We start from the raw sequence: 13,260 nt of genomic DNA on the forward strand, positions 1-13,260 counted from the left end.
TTGGCCATGTTGGCCAGGCCAGTCTCCAACCCCTGACCTCAAGTGATCCACCTACCTCCGCCTCCCAAAGTGCTGGTATTATAGGCGTTGAGCCACCATGCCCGGCCCAGGCGCTTTCATTTTTTTTTTTTTTAAACGAGGATAAAATTTTTTTTTTTAACTTTTATTTTAGGTTTGGGGGCACATGTGAAAATTTGTTACATAGGCAAACATGTGTCATGGGAATTTGTTGTGTGGATTATTTCATCACCCAGGTATTAAGCCCAGTACATAATAGTTATCTTTTCTGCTTCTCTCCGTCCTCTCATAACTCAAGTGGACCTCAGCCTCTGTTGTTTTCTTCTTTGTGTTCATAAGTTCTTATCATTTAGCTCCCACTTATAAGTGAGAACATGTGGTATTTGGTTTTCTGTTCAACTTCAGGTGCTTTTTGACTTGACACATTAGACTCTTCATTCCCGCCTTTGTTGTCAGCATTTATGGAGCTAGGCACTGTGTGAGTGAGGACAAGCATAGTGTACCCCTGCACTCAAGGCGTTCACAACAGAGCCCAGGACGGTGAGAAATTGGCCTATGTGAGGACTTAGGGGTGTGTGGGGCAGTTATTTTGTGTAAGTGGGTAGTTGGAAGGGTTCTTTAGTTTAGGAGAATACTTCTATGGTTATTTACAGTTGTGGAAATTGTCCTAGGCCAAGTAGCGACACAATGGCTGAGTGTAAAACCGAATACTCCAAGCTCCTGGTTTAGTTCTCTAACAAATGACACTGCCTAGCTTGTCCTAAATCTCTTTCAATAACTGAAATTTATTTCCCTCTTGACTACCTTGTGACAAAGGGGCTCCTGTTCTCTTCCATTCTGTCATTCCCAGAAATACCAATGCAAGAAAGCTTCATCAGGAACTAGGGTCACAGTGTCAGACAAAGCTTATTGTCTGGGTAGGTGATTTTATTCCAGGAAGAGAGCTCCTAAAGTAATACCAAAATACCAATAAATGTAGCTAGACTGACTCATTTTCAAGCCTTTTACGGTTCTATTTTGTAAACCCAACACAGAGAATAATTAATTTCCAAAATCTACAGGACACCTTACTACCAATTTTTGTGGGGAGAGATAATGACTTGAATGGAACATGAGCAGAGAGTTGATTTTAAGTAAGGAAATGGGATCAGAGAGAGGTTAAGTGGCTGGCCTGGGGTCAGATAGCAAGCTGGTGACTCAACTTTGCAGCTCCTGGATCTGAGGACTGCAAAGAAAACCAGAGCTCATTTCCTCTAGATAAGTTAACTGCCCCGTATCTGTGGTCTACCGTAAGCTTTTAAGAGCCACATTCCTTTTGTGACTATAGACCTGAGTTCCTATGGCTTTCACTGGAGAATGGAAAACACTTTCAAGGTCAGACTGTGTTACATAGAGGGCAGAATAGCACTTATTTACCCCCAAAAATCATCATGCAATTTGTAGGAACTGCCGTTTTTTGCATGCCTTCTGGTCTGCATTGCAGCATATGCATAATAACAAGCCTGTACAATAGATGGAGTGTGTTGGAAACGATCACCTGCATTTATGAAGTGCTTACTATGTGTCAGGCATCTTCCAAGTGTTTTACATGGATGATCTCATTTAATCCTTATGATAACCTTGTAAGGTAGGTCAATTTATAGCCCATTTTACCACCTGGGATACTGAGGCCTTTCAGGGGTTAAGTTCCTAGCCCAAGTTGATAATGCTAGAAAAATGGTCAATTAAGGATTATGAACCCAGTTTGGTCTGACACAGAGGCCACATCCTTTATCACCATGCTATTCAGAATTCTTGTACACACATACCTACAGTTTTTTTCTCTGCTTCTGTTATTTCAGTATTTTTATAGATTAAAACTTCATGCAGCGGTAATTTTTATCTTGGCCTTAGACAAATAAATGGTCGGACTAAAAACAAATAAAAAAATGGAGATCTTAACAGCAAGGTTGATTGTCCTACCTACCTGCAAACAGTTCAAAGGTGCCTCTCTCACTGCAGGGTTGTTTTGGAAAGAGTTTAGTTATATATCAAAGAAAATAATATCTTCCACACTAAAAGGTTGAAAATAGAAATATTTGGAAGTGGAACTCTATTTGAAGTTCCGTGATGTATGGTGACAATGTGAACTTCTAATACTCTTCATTTTCTGGAAAACACAATCCTCTAAGCTAAACAAGATGGTGGAATGGACATCTATGAAAGTTTTTCTTACTTGAAAAGTTTGCTCCTAAAATGGATTTGTGTGTGGGTGCATTGGAAAATCATTCATTTCTTTTGAATGGGAGACAATAATTACAGATGAATAAGAAAAATACAACTTAAATATTAGGAATCATTGATTTTTTTTTTAGGTGGCAAGATATCACCCTGGAATTATGGTTAGATATTGTAAATTGAGTTAAAAAATTTAGTTAGAAATGATTTTATTAAATATGTGTGAAAAATCTCGATTTTAAACAGTGCACATGTGTGTGTGTATGTGTGTGTGTGAGGCTTTGGAGCATTGGTAGGTTTCAGAATTCTGTTAACCCAACTCTCATCAAATGATGACAAATATAAGAAGGAGGGGACCAAGCAAAATAGAAAAAATGAAAATCGTATTATAATTTTTCAAGATATGAATATTTTGAACCCATTCTTCTTTTTTAAAAAACATATATTAGGAATTTGCAGGGATACACAATGTTGAGGTGGGAGACCCAGAGTCTCCTGATTCAGACAAGATGGTTAGAGCATCCCACCACCTGATGGCAGCAGACATGAATTGTGGGCCACTCTTTTTGAAGTGTGAGTAAATTTCTTAAAAGCTAAAACTATAATTTAAAAAAATTAAAATAACCCTTTTTTAAAGTTGTAAAAGCAATGCTCATTTATGACAAAATAAGACAGAAAACACAAATAAATGAAAAGGAAGAATTAAGAGTCATTTACAGTCTTAGAGATAGCCACCGTTAATACCCTGGGGCATGTATTTCCAGGTCCTCTGTGTATGTGTGTGTACACAAAAGCAAACACACATTAAGATCATTCAACATGCTATTTTGTAACATGATTTTTCCACTTAATTGTATACTGTGACAATGATAATATATTATAAATGCTTTTATATGACATAATTTTTCATGGCTGTACTTGCACATTTGGGATTAAAAAAATATTTTGCTATTATGAATACTGGGATAATTTTCCCTTTAGGAAAACTTTGAATTTATCATTAATTATTTTCTTGGGTTAAATTCCTATTTTTGTAATTTCTGGATTAAAGGGAATACAGATTTGGAGATTTTTGAAACAGTCTATAGTGTCCTCCAGAGAGGTTTACCAATTTACACTATGATTGTTTGTATATATGGGCCGAGGTTAGCTTGAAAGTTCTGAGGAAGTATTTTTGGTGACAATTATGACTGCATTGCAGATTGTGAATATTAAAAATAAGGTTTGATGTGTGGTTAGCCTAGAATAAAACATATTAGATGTGAATATGTTATATATTACTATTGATATAATTATTACCATTGAAATCCAAGATCTTTTGGAGGTCTAGATGAATGTCATACAAATTCATTGACTGCTGGCATAAGCCTTGAACATGTGGCAAGCTTAGATATCACTAAAATCTGTTACTTGAAGAACTTGCAAAAAATTGGCATGTGTGGAAAGCAGAAGACTTATATTGATAACAGTTAAGTTTTGTATTTGGAATGTTGAACCATGTGGATAAGGCTAATATCTTTGAGAAAATGTGGATATTTTTAACAAGAAAGCATATGCTTAAAGGAAAAAAAAAATCCTTCATGTGGTTTCAATACTTAATTTTTAGTGGAATGTTCTTTCCTAAAGGTGCGTGAATTATTTAACGCCCTTCATTTATGGAATATTGTGTGATAGATTTGATTGTATTTTAATTGTGTTATTTGCATTATAGCCCTTTTCTTTTAATGAGAACAGTAATTCTTGGACAAGGCTCTACATCATTGTTTAAAATGGTGTTGAAATTTTGTTGACTACATTTTCTCAGTCATCTCAATGAACCAGAAAAACACATTTAAGGTAGTAACATTATGTAAAGGTACTTTGATATATCCAGGCTTCTTGCAGGTAATTGATTCTTTCCCTCCCTCCCTCCCTCTTTTATCCTTCCGTTCCTCTCTCCATCCATCCGTCCATCCACTGACCCACCTGGCCAATCATTCATTTATTTTTATCACATACCTACTTTATATCAAGTCTCGTGTAAAAACTTTCATCTTATGGAAGAAAAAGTAGCGGATTAGCCCCACTGTCAACAATGGAGGGTTAGCAAATTACAAGAGTAAATTTGTGTGGGGAAGCAGAAAATTAAAGAATTTGGACTAAAAAATTCTTTTCTGTATTTCTGAAAGTTTTAGATAGGGTACCTTCTTTTAATATCTCACCTGGCTATTTCTATTCATTCTTATGGTTTAAAATGAGGTGAAACTTCATGCTGTAGTCATTCATTCACTCATTTATTTATCTAATATCTACTATGAACCAGGTCCTTTCCTATCACTAGGGATAAGACGCCAGCTTTTTCCTCATGGAGCATGATTTCTGGACTGTACTTCCCCTTCCACACTGGCTTCCCAGTGGGTTAGCACCCTGTATTTACCATTGCCACACTGTATTGTAATTACCTGTTTATCAGTCAGTCTCTTCACCAGGCTGCTGTCTTCCTTAAGGGCAGAGCCTCTTCCCTGTTTCCTGCTCTATGTCCAGCCCCTGGCATAGTCCCAATTATGGTTGCCTGTAAATATGTATTGAGTGAATGATTGTTTACTAATATTTTGCTACCCCTTCAGTTTACTTTAGGGCTATGTTTATCTTGTCTGGGTAAAATAGTTGTATACATCTTATGGCCATAAGAAACCTCTGTTTGACTTTTATTTAACTTTGTCAGGCTGAAGTCCTACTATATCCTTCCACACACCCTATGCTAAGCTACTTATGGCTTTCCATATGGGCCCTGTTCCTTTGCTCAGATTTTTCCCTTTCACAGAACAACTTAATCTCTTTTTGCTCCTCTTCTTCAAGGCCTGTTTGACTGCCCCTTCCCTCATGCTGTCATAGTGCACTGATCCAATCTCTTTAGATTTGTTTTTTTTTTTTTTTCCAATATCAAGTAATAGCTATTTGTTCAGTCTGTCTCTTCCTTCATCGACTGTAAGCTCCTTCCTCTGAAGGAGGAGCAGTTCTCATTTTGGTATTCTCCATAACATCCAGGGCCGTGCTTGACACATAGCAGACGGCCAATAAATACTTATGAGATGAATGGATATATGAATACACTCTTCACAGTGAGTGGACTGTGTGTGTGACTAAGTGGAAAAAACTCATCACAGAGGAAGATATGTACTTGGGATAAATAATATTGGCTAAAGGGAAGGGCAGGCCATATGGCAGGCCATAGGAACAATATATATGGGCCAGAGTGCACAATGTATTTATCTGGAGAGCAACAAAAGGATAAGGTTTACTAACAGGTAGGTTTAGAATCCAGAAGACTTTGAGCATGAGGCACAGGAACATGGCCTTGGGGACCCAGTGAAGGTAAGCCACCTTTTTGATTCTTGAATTGTATTTCCAATATCCAGATATTTGTGACACCAACTCAAGTTATCTTTCATCTATGTCTATGTTCTTGACTAATACATTCAATACGATGTATGTCACTGCCATAAAAGATTTTGGTGATAACTTTTGGCTGTGTGCAGTGGCTTATGCCTATAATCTCAGCACTTTGGGAGGCTGAGGCAGGTGGATCACTTGAGGTCAGGAGTTCGAGACCAGCCTGGCCAACATGGTAAAACCCTGTCTCTACTAAAAATATAAAAATTAGCTGGGCATGTTGGAAGGCACCTGTAATTTCAGCTACTTGGGAGGCTGAGGCAGGAGAAGTGTTTGAACCCGGGAGGTGGATGTTGCAGTGAGCTGAGATTGTGCCATTTCATTCCAGCCTGGGTGACAGAAGGAGACTCCATCCAAAAAAAAAAAAAAAAAAAAAATTCCAAGGTAGCTCAAATAGTACAATAATAGAGTTAGGACTTCTGGGACACTGAAACCAAACCTAGTGTTTTTTTCTCAACAACTCTCTTATCTTTCCAATCATGAATGTAGTTGGGGATGACAAAGAATGGGTGATTAGAGAAGAGTAGGAGAAAATGGGGAGGTAAAATTATGATTTACTCATTCACTCAGTGACTATATAGTGAGTGCTCCTCCCCGGCCCTACCCTCATGTCAGTCAGTATCTCAGTCCTCAGGGATACCATAGGCAGGCAATTGAAAGACAGTGAAGTAAAAGTCTTGGAAGTACTAAACGGGGTGCCTAGCCTAGTTATGGAAAATCAGGAAGTGATATCAGATTGTGACTTAAGAAATGTGAAGGTTCCAGTTAGGTGCTGCCTACAAGAGACTCACCTCACTTTTAAGGACACACAAGAACTGAAAGTGAAGGGATGAGAAAACATATTCCACACCAGTGGAAACCAAAAGAGAGTAGAGGTAGCTGTACTTACATTGGATAACATAGACTAAGTCAAAACTGTAAAAAGAGACAAAGAAGAACTAATGTTCTTATACCTCTAATGATAAAGGGGTTAATTCATGAAGAGGATATAACAATTGTAAATATATATACCCAATACAGAACACCTAAATATATAAAGTGAATATTGAAAGACCCAAAGGGAGACATAGATTGCACTATAACAATAGTAGTGAGCTCACTTTCAAAGATGGACAGATTATCCAAACAGAAAATTAATTAAAAAAATTAGACTTGGAGTACACTGTAGGCCAAATGGACCTAAAAAACATGTACGGAACATTCCATCCCACAGCAACAGAATGTACATTCTTCTCAAGGGCACCCAAAACATTCTTCAGAATAGGTCACATGTTAGGAAGAGATCTGTTTGGAAGAGACTGTCATCAATAACCCAGACAGCAGACGGAAAATAGCTGCTGGGAGTGGAAAAGAGTAGATGTGGTGTTGGACTATACATGGGAAAGGAAGGAAAAAAAGTTGATGATTTTGAAGAAATTACATGAATACCCTTGTTTTTAGTGATTAAAAGAACACTTTTTTTGTATTATTTACAATTATGTTTACAAAAATCTATATAATTAGTTCATTAGTGAGATTCTTACATATCTTAAGCTTTTTTTTTTTTTTTTTTTTTTAAGAGATGGGGTCTCATTCTGTCACCGAGACTCGAGTATATTGGCACAATCACAGCTCACTGCAGCCATGATCTCCCAGGCTCAAGCAATCCTCCCACCTCAGTCTCCAGAGTAGCTGAGACTGCAGTCACATGCCACCATGACAGGCTAATTTTTTATGTTTCGTAGAGACAGGGGTCTCATTATGTTGCCCAGGCTGGACTTGAACACTTTTTAAGCAGTCCTCCCATCTTGGCCTCCCAAAATGCTAGGATTACAGGCCTGAGCCACCGTGCCTACCCACATTCTTCAACTTCATTTCTTATTAAAGTAATGTAACTGAAAGCTCAAGTAGCGTAGCTGAAATTATGCTTTAACTTTATTTTGGAAGTATTTTTTTAAATATAAAAATTACCTTTTTTGAATTAAGAAATTAGTATGTATTCTACTACAGCTCTGAAAATCAGAATCTCAGATGAACATTGACTTTAAAAAAATATATGAGGGGCCATGCAGTGGCTCACACCTGTAATCTCAGCACTTTGGGAGGCCGAGGCAGGCAGATCACGAGGTCAAGAGATCGAGACCGTCCTGGCTAACGTGGTGAAACCCCGTCTCTACTAAAAATATACAAAAAATTAGCCGGGCATGGTGGCGGGCACCTGTAGTCCCAGCTACTCGGGAGGCTGAGACAGGAGAATGGCGTGAACCTGGGAGGCGGAGCTTGCAGTGAGCCGAGATAGCGCCACTGCACTCCAGCCTGGGCGACAGAGCAAGACTCCTTCTCAAAAAAAAAAAAAAAAAAAAAAAAAGAAAAAAAAGTATGAGGATTTAACCTATTTACAGGCTACCAGAAGGCGAGATAAAAAGGTTTCTTCTGGAGTTCAGATCAGGGAGTCTACTTTGTCAGAAAAATAGAGCCAAACGTATTAATATCCACAGACTTTTCTAAGTGAGGATGCAATTGAAAGAGAGGAATTCATTAGTTTAGTCCCGCTGACAAGGCCGGGCGTGGTGGCTCACACCTGTAATCCCAGAACTTTGGGAGGCCGAGGTGGGCAGATCACAAGGTCAGGAGATCGAGACCATCCTGGCTAACAAGGTGAAACCCCATCTCTACTAAAAATACAAAAAAATTAGCTGGGCATGGTGGTGGGTGCCTGTAGTCCCAGCTACTCGGGAGGCTGAGGCAGGAGAATGGCGTGAACCCGGGAGGTGGAGCTTGCAGTGAGCCAAGATCACGCCACTGCACTCCAGCCTGGGCGACAGAGCGAGACTCGGTCTCAAAAAAAAAAAAAAAAAAAAAAAGTCCCGCTGACAAGTAGGAATGGAAAAGTCAGTGACCTCTCAAACAAATCCATTTCTACACACTCTGATGACCATATGAACAGGTTAGCAGGGTCTCCATTCCCCTCTCTGGGGCTGTGCGGAATGGAAATCAGTGGCAGAGCAAATGATCTTTTTTTGTTTTTAGATGGAGTCTGGCTCTTGTCACCCTGGCTGGAGTGCAGTGGTGCGATCTTGGCTCACTGCAACCTCTGCCTCCTGGGTTCAAGTGATTCTCCTGCTTCAGCCTCCCAAGTAGCTGGGATTACAGGCACATGCCACCATGCCCGGCTAATTTTATGTTTTTGGTAGAGACGGGGTTTCACCATGTTGGCCAGGCTGATCTCGAACTCCTGAGCTCAGGTTATCTACTCACCTTGGCTTCCCAAAGCGCGAGGATTACAGGCGTGAGCCACTGCACCTGGCACAAATGGTCTTTTCCATGAGGAAACGTAAATGTTCTCAGTATGATTATACTTTGGAATAAAGGTTCTTTGGGAAGAATTACCAGGGTTATATTATAAGCTCAAAAGTGAAAAAGTCAACCCCCTAAGTAATATCCATATGTCATAGAATGGCTAAGTTCTAAGATCTATTTTCTTGCCTCGTTTATGGAAATTGAGCTTATTACATTATTTTCACAATGCAAACAAATGAAGATTTTGCTTAATACACTCTGTGAGTGTATTTCAGAGCTGGAGAGTGAATGTAGACAAAAGCCCAAAAATGGCAGAATATTGACTGTCCAACCCCAGAGCATGATGTGGTGAGTGCCTTGCATTTTATATTGTTGAATCAGGGCAGCTAAAATCTCTCCTCTAGGCTGGGAGAATCATATTCCATATATATGGAGGAAAGAATAGATTTGTGGCCTCTCAATACCTATCTATCTATCTATCTATCTATCTATCTATCTATCTATCTATCTATCTATCTGTCCTGTAGAACAAAAAAACTTCAAGTTTTCTTCTCCAAAGTGTGCAGATTCAGAAGCAGCTGCTCTGCTGCTCTGCTGCTGGGAAATTGCCCTGTGGTAATATTACCCCCGGACTCTAAGGTCTGAGCCACAGAGCGGCACTGGAAACCATGGGAGTGACAATGAGCTTGCCTGCTTACCTGCTGTAAAATGAAACAAATTAGACAATAATCTTCTCTTCTTCCTCCCTCCCTCTCTTTCTGTCACTTTTTATTCTGTCCCTTCCTTCCATTTCCCCCCTTCTTTCCTCCCTTCTTTCTCTTCTCTCCCTCTCGATCTTTCTCTCTTTCCCAATCTGTCTCTTCCCCTCCCATTCTCCCTTCCTCCAGTCACTTCTCCATGTACTATTGATAGAGATAAGACACCAATGGTCAGACAAAACAGGAGATATATATGTGTGTGTGTGTATATGTGTGTATATATGTAAATGCATGTGTGTGTATATATGTATATATACGTATGTATGTGTGTGTGTATATGTGTGTGTGTGTATATATATATATATATATGCTGCAGCAGTTTTGCAATGTATTTTTTCTTCTCAGATTTGCAACTTAAATTCAAAGTAAATTCTTTAAGGTTAACTATTGGCCCATTCAAGGTCATAACCTCTTTGACTGGCAATGATTTGTGTTAAAACCTTATTCTGTATAATATTAAACTTTACATAGAACTTTAACTTTTGAAACTGAAGAAAAAAATATGATTTTTTAAAACTTTATCACTTCAAAGGAGATTTGTGTTAGAAGATGGAAAACATATAGGGCATTGACCAATTAGGTGAACTGGGGCTTTGAGGTTTTAGAAAAAGAACTCTTTATAAAACTTGGGAGCAAGGATACTGGGTATTATCCAAGAAGATTTCTTAATAGAAGTATGTTCTTCAAATGGTTATCTTGGTGTGCTTTAATTTATGGTCTCCAATGGTTAGGAAATCTCTAAGTAGAAAGAAAGAATTATGAACCTAGTATGAGGGTTATAATGGATCTTGACAAGGTGGCTTAAAAGGAGACATTATGGCATCTAGGGGATGAGAGTTAACCTTTTGTTCTTAGAATGTGTAATTTGCCTCAAAATCATCAAAGTTATCAGCAGATAGTATTTCTTAATGTCTCTTAAGAACCTGATATCTTAAGATCTATATACATAATCACACATAGTTTAGGTAAGTCACTTTACTTTGACACGTTGTTAATAATCTTTTATCAAGATATCTTAAATAACTGGAAATATCAACCTTAGAAGAAGGAATTTCACAAATACCATTTTCCACACTGAGAGAAATACAAGTTATAAAATAAACTCAGAAACTTGCAAATCCCTAGTATTGGAATACGGAACTAACTGTAAGCAGTTCAGGTTCACATTATGGAAAAGGCAGAAATAAAAAAGTGCAAAAGCAAAGTGTCCACCAGAGACTACCTTAAGATGAAGAGAAAGATATTTGCCAAGAACTTTGTAAAGGTAAACAACCCTTGGGAGAAAACAATTATGATTATAAAAGTGATTATTCCAGTGCTTGACTTGGTTAACGTGGACTTACAAGAGTGTACTTTTCAGGCTGTACTTTTTCAGTTCTTTTGAGTACTTTTCAGTATTTTGAGGACTGAAAATGGGCCATGCTAGTAATTCTGTTACCTCAGTTCTAAAAGAACCCCCCCCAAAATCTTGAAGTATGAGGGTTTACAGATGAAACTGGAGTGTAAAAGTCAGCAAAAAGCCTTGTTAGAAATATGGACATCTTCTTCATTAAGACTTCATAAAGATATTTCTTGGCCCTAGGCAAAGCATAATATTTGCAATTGCTCCAGTGGGAGCAATATACTTATTTATATATATTTTGTAAACCAAAAAGTATTTGAGACAGATCTCAGTCAGTTTGGAAGTTTATTTTGCCAAGGTTAAGGACATGCTGGTGACATAGCCCAAGGAGGTGCTGAAAGCACGTGCCCCAGGTGCTCAGGTTACAGCTTGGTTTTATATGTTTTAGAGAGACATGAGACATCAATCAATACATGTAAGATGTACATTGGTTTGGTCCAGAAAAGCAGGACACCTTGAAGGTGGCAGGGGGTAGGGGTGGGGATGGGGATGGGCTTCCAGGTCATGGGTGGATTCTAAGATTTCTTGATTGGCAAGTGGTTGAAAGAGTTTATCTGAAGACCTGGAATCAATAGACGGGAGTGTCTGGGTTAAGAAGAAGGATTGTGGAGACCAAGGTTTTCATTATGCAGATGAAGCTTTCAGGTAGCAGGGTTCAGAGAGAATAGATTTTAAGTGTTTCTTATCAGAATTAAAAAGGTGCCAGACACTCAGTTAATTCTCTCCTGGATCAGAAAAGATACCTGGAAAGGGAAGTGGATTGTGTACAGAATATAGATTTTCCCCCAAGAGAGACAGCTTTGCAAGGCCATTTCAGAATATATCAAAGGAATATATTTTGGGGTAAAATACTTTGATTTCTTTGAGGGCTTGCTATCTATTATGTTGGTATCTTATTGTTACAGTAAGCTTGCTTTGTCACTCTTAAGGGCTCTGTTTTAATGTTAAATGCTGGTCAGCTGTGCCTGAATTCCAAAGGGAGGAGAATATAATGAGGCATGTCCGATCCCACTTCCCATCATGGCCTGAACTAGTATTTTGGGTTAACTTAGGAATACCCGTGGCCAAGAGGAGGGTCCATTCAATTGGCTAGGGAGCTTAGAATTTTACTTTTGGTTTATCATATACATATATACACATACATATACATGCATATATGTGTGTATGAGAGAGAGAGCACACTGTAGACTTGTAGACTCACTGAGCATAACAAACCTGCCAGGATATATTGTTTTCCTTATTTTATAGTTAAGAAAACTAGGAGGAGAAGTAGAGTCACTTTTGGACTCACCACCTGGCTAAAAGTTGGTAAGAGTTTGTAAGCTTTAGGGCAATGGTCACATACAGTGAGTGGAACGAGAGAACCCTGACTCCAAGCCGTGCCCAGCTCTGCCTTCCAGAGCAGTGTGAGTGTTCGCTGCTGGATTTTAGTGCAGTCTTTCCTTATCTCTGTTAGGGAAGACAGTGAATGTATTACAGAACCATTTTCCAGCTAGGGAAGTGGTCACAGAGAGGTTATGGGTTTATATATGGTTAATTGCAGAGCCATGATTTGAATGAGGTTGTGTTCTTTCTTCTGGAGCCTGTTAATCCAGATCCCACACCCTTCCCTGAAACAGAATCCTCCAAAGAATGCAGGCGTGTGGGGGACCAGGGCCTGAGGGTCAGGTTAGGAAGGGTTACTGACAAGGTGACCAGGCAATATGCAAAAGGTCTTTAGATGAGCATTTCATACTCATTTTTATCCTGTACACACACCCCCCCTCTTGAGGCTGCAAATTACTATACAATAATTTATTATTATTGAGAGAGCTATAGGTAAAAAAAAAAAAAGGACAAACATTTCACTTAATATAGTTAATCAGCTGTGGAAAATTTAGAATTTTGGAAGGATATATCTCAAAATTCTTAGCCTAGTGAAGGCATGGTTATCCGTACTAATAAAAACCATAGCTCTCCTGCCTTTTTCCAAGCTCTTTGTCTCAAAGGACATATTACTCACGTCTTTGTTTAGGCCTCACTATATCTTTCTGGCTCAGCGTCCCTTCGGAGGCTCTGAAAGTAGTCAGAAGGCAGAAGTGTTAAGATTTCTCCATGATGTCATTAATAAGGCAACACTGACCTCAGAACCTAATTCATCTTGAGCATCGTACA

The sequence above is a fragment of the Pongo abelii genome, chromosome 10 (genome assembly GCF_028885655.2).
Source record: "Pongo abelii isolate AG06213 chromosome 10, NHGRI_mPonAbe1-v2.0_pri, whole genome shotgun sequence".
NCBI lineage: Eukaryota > Metazoa > Chordata > Mammalia > Primates > Hominidae > Pongo > Pongo abelii.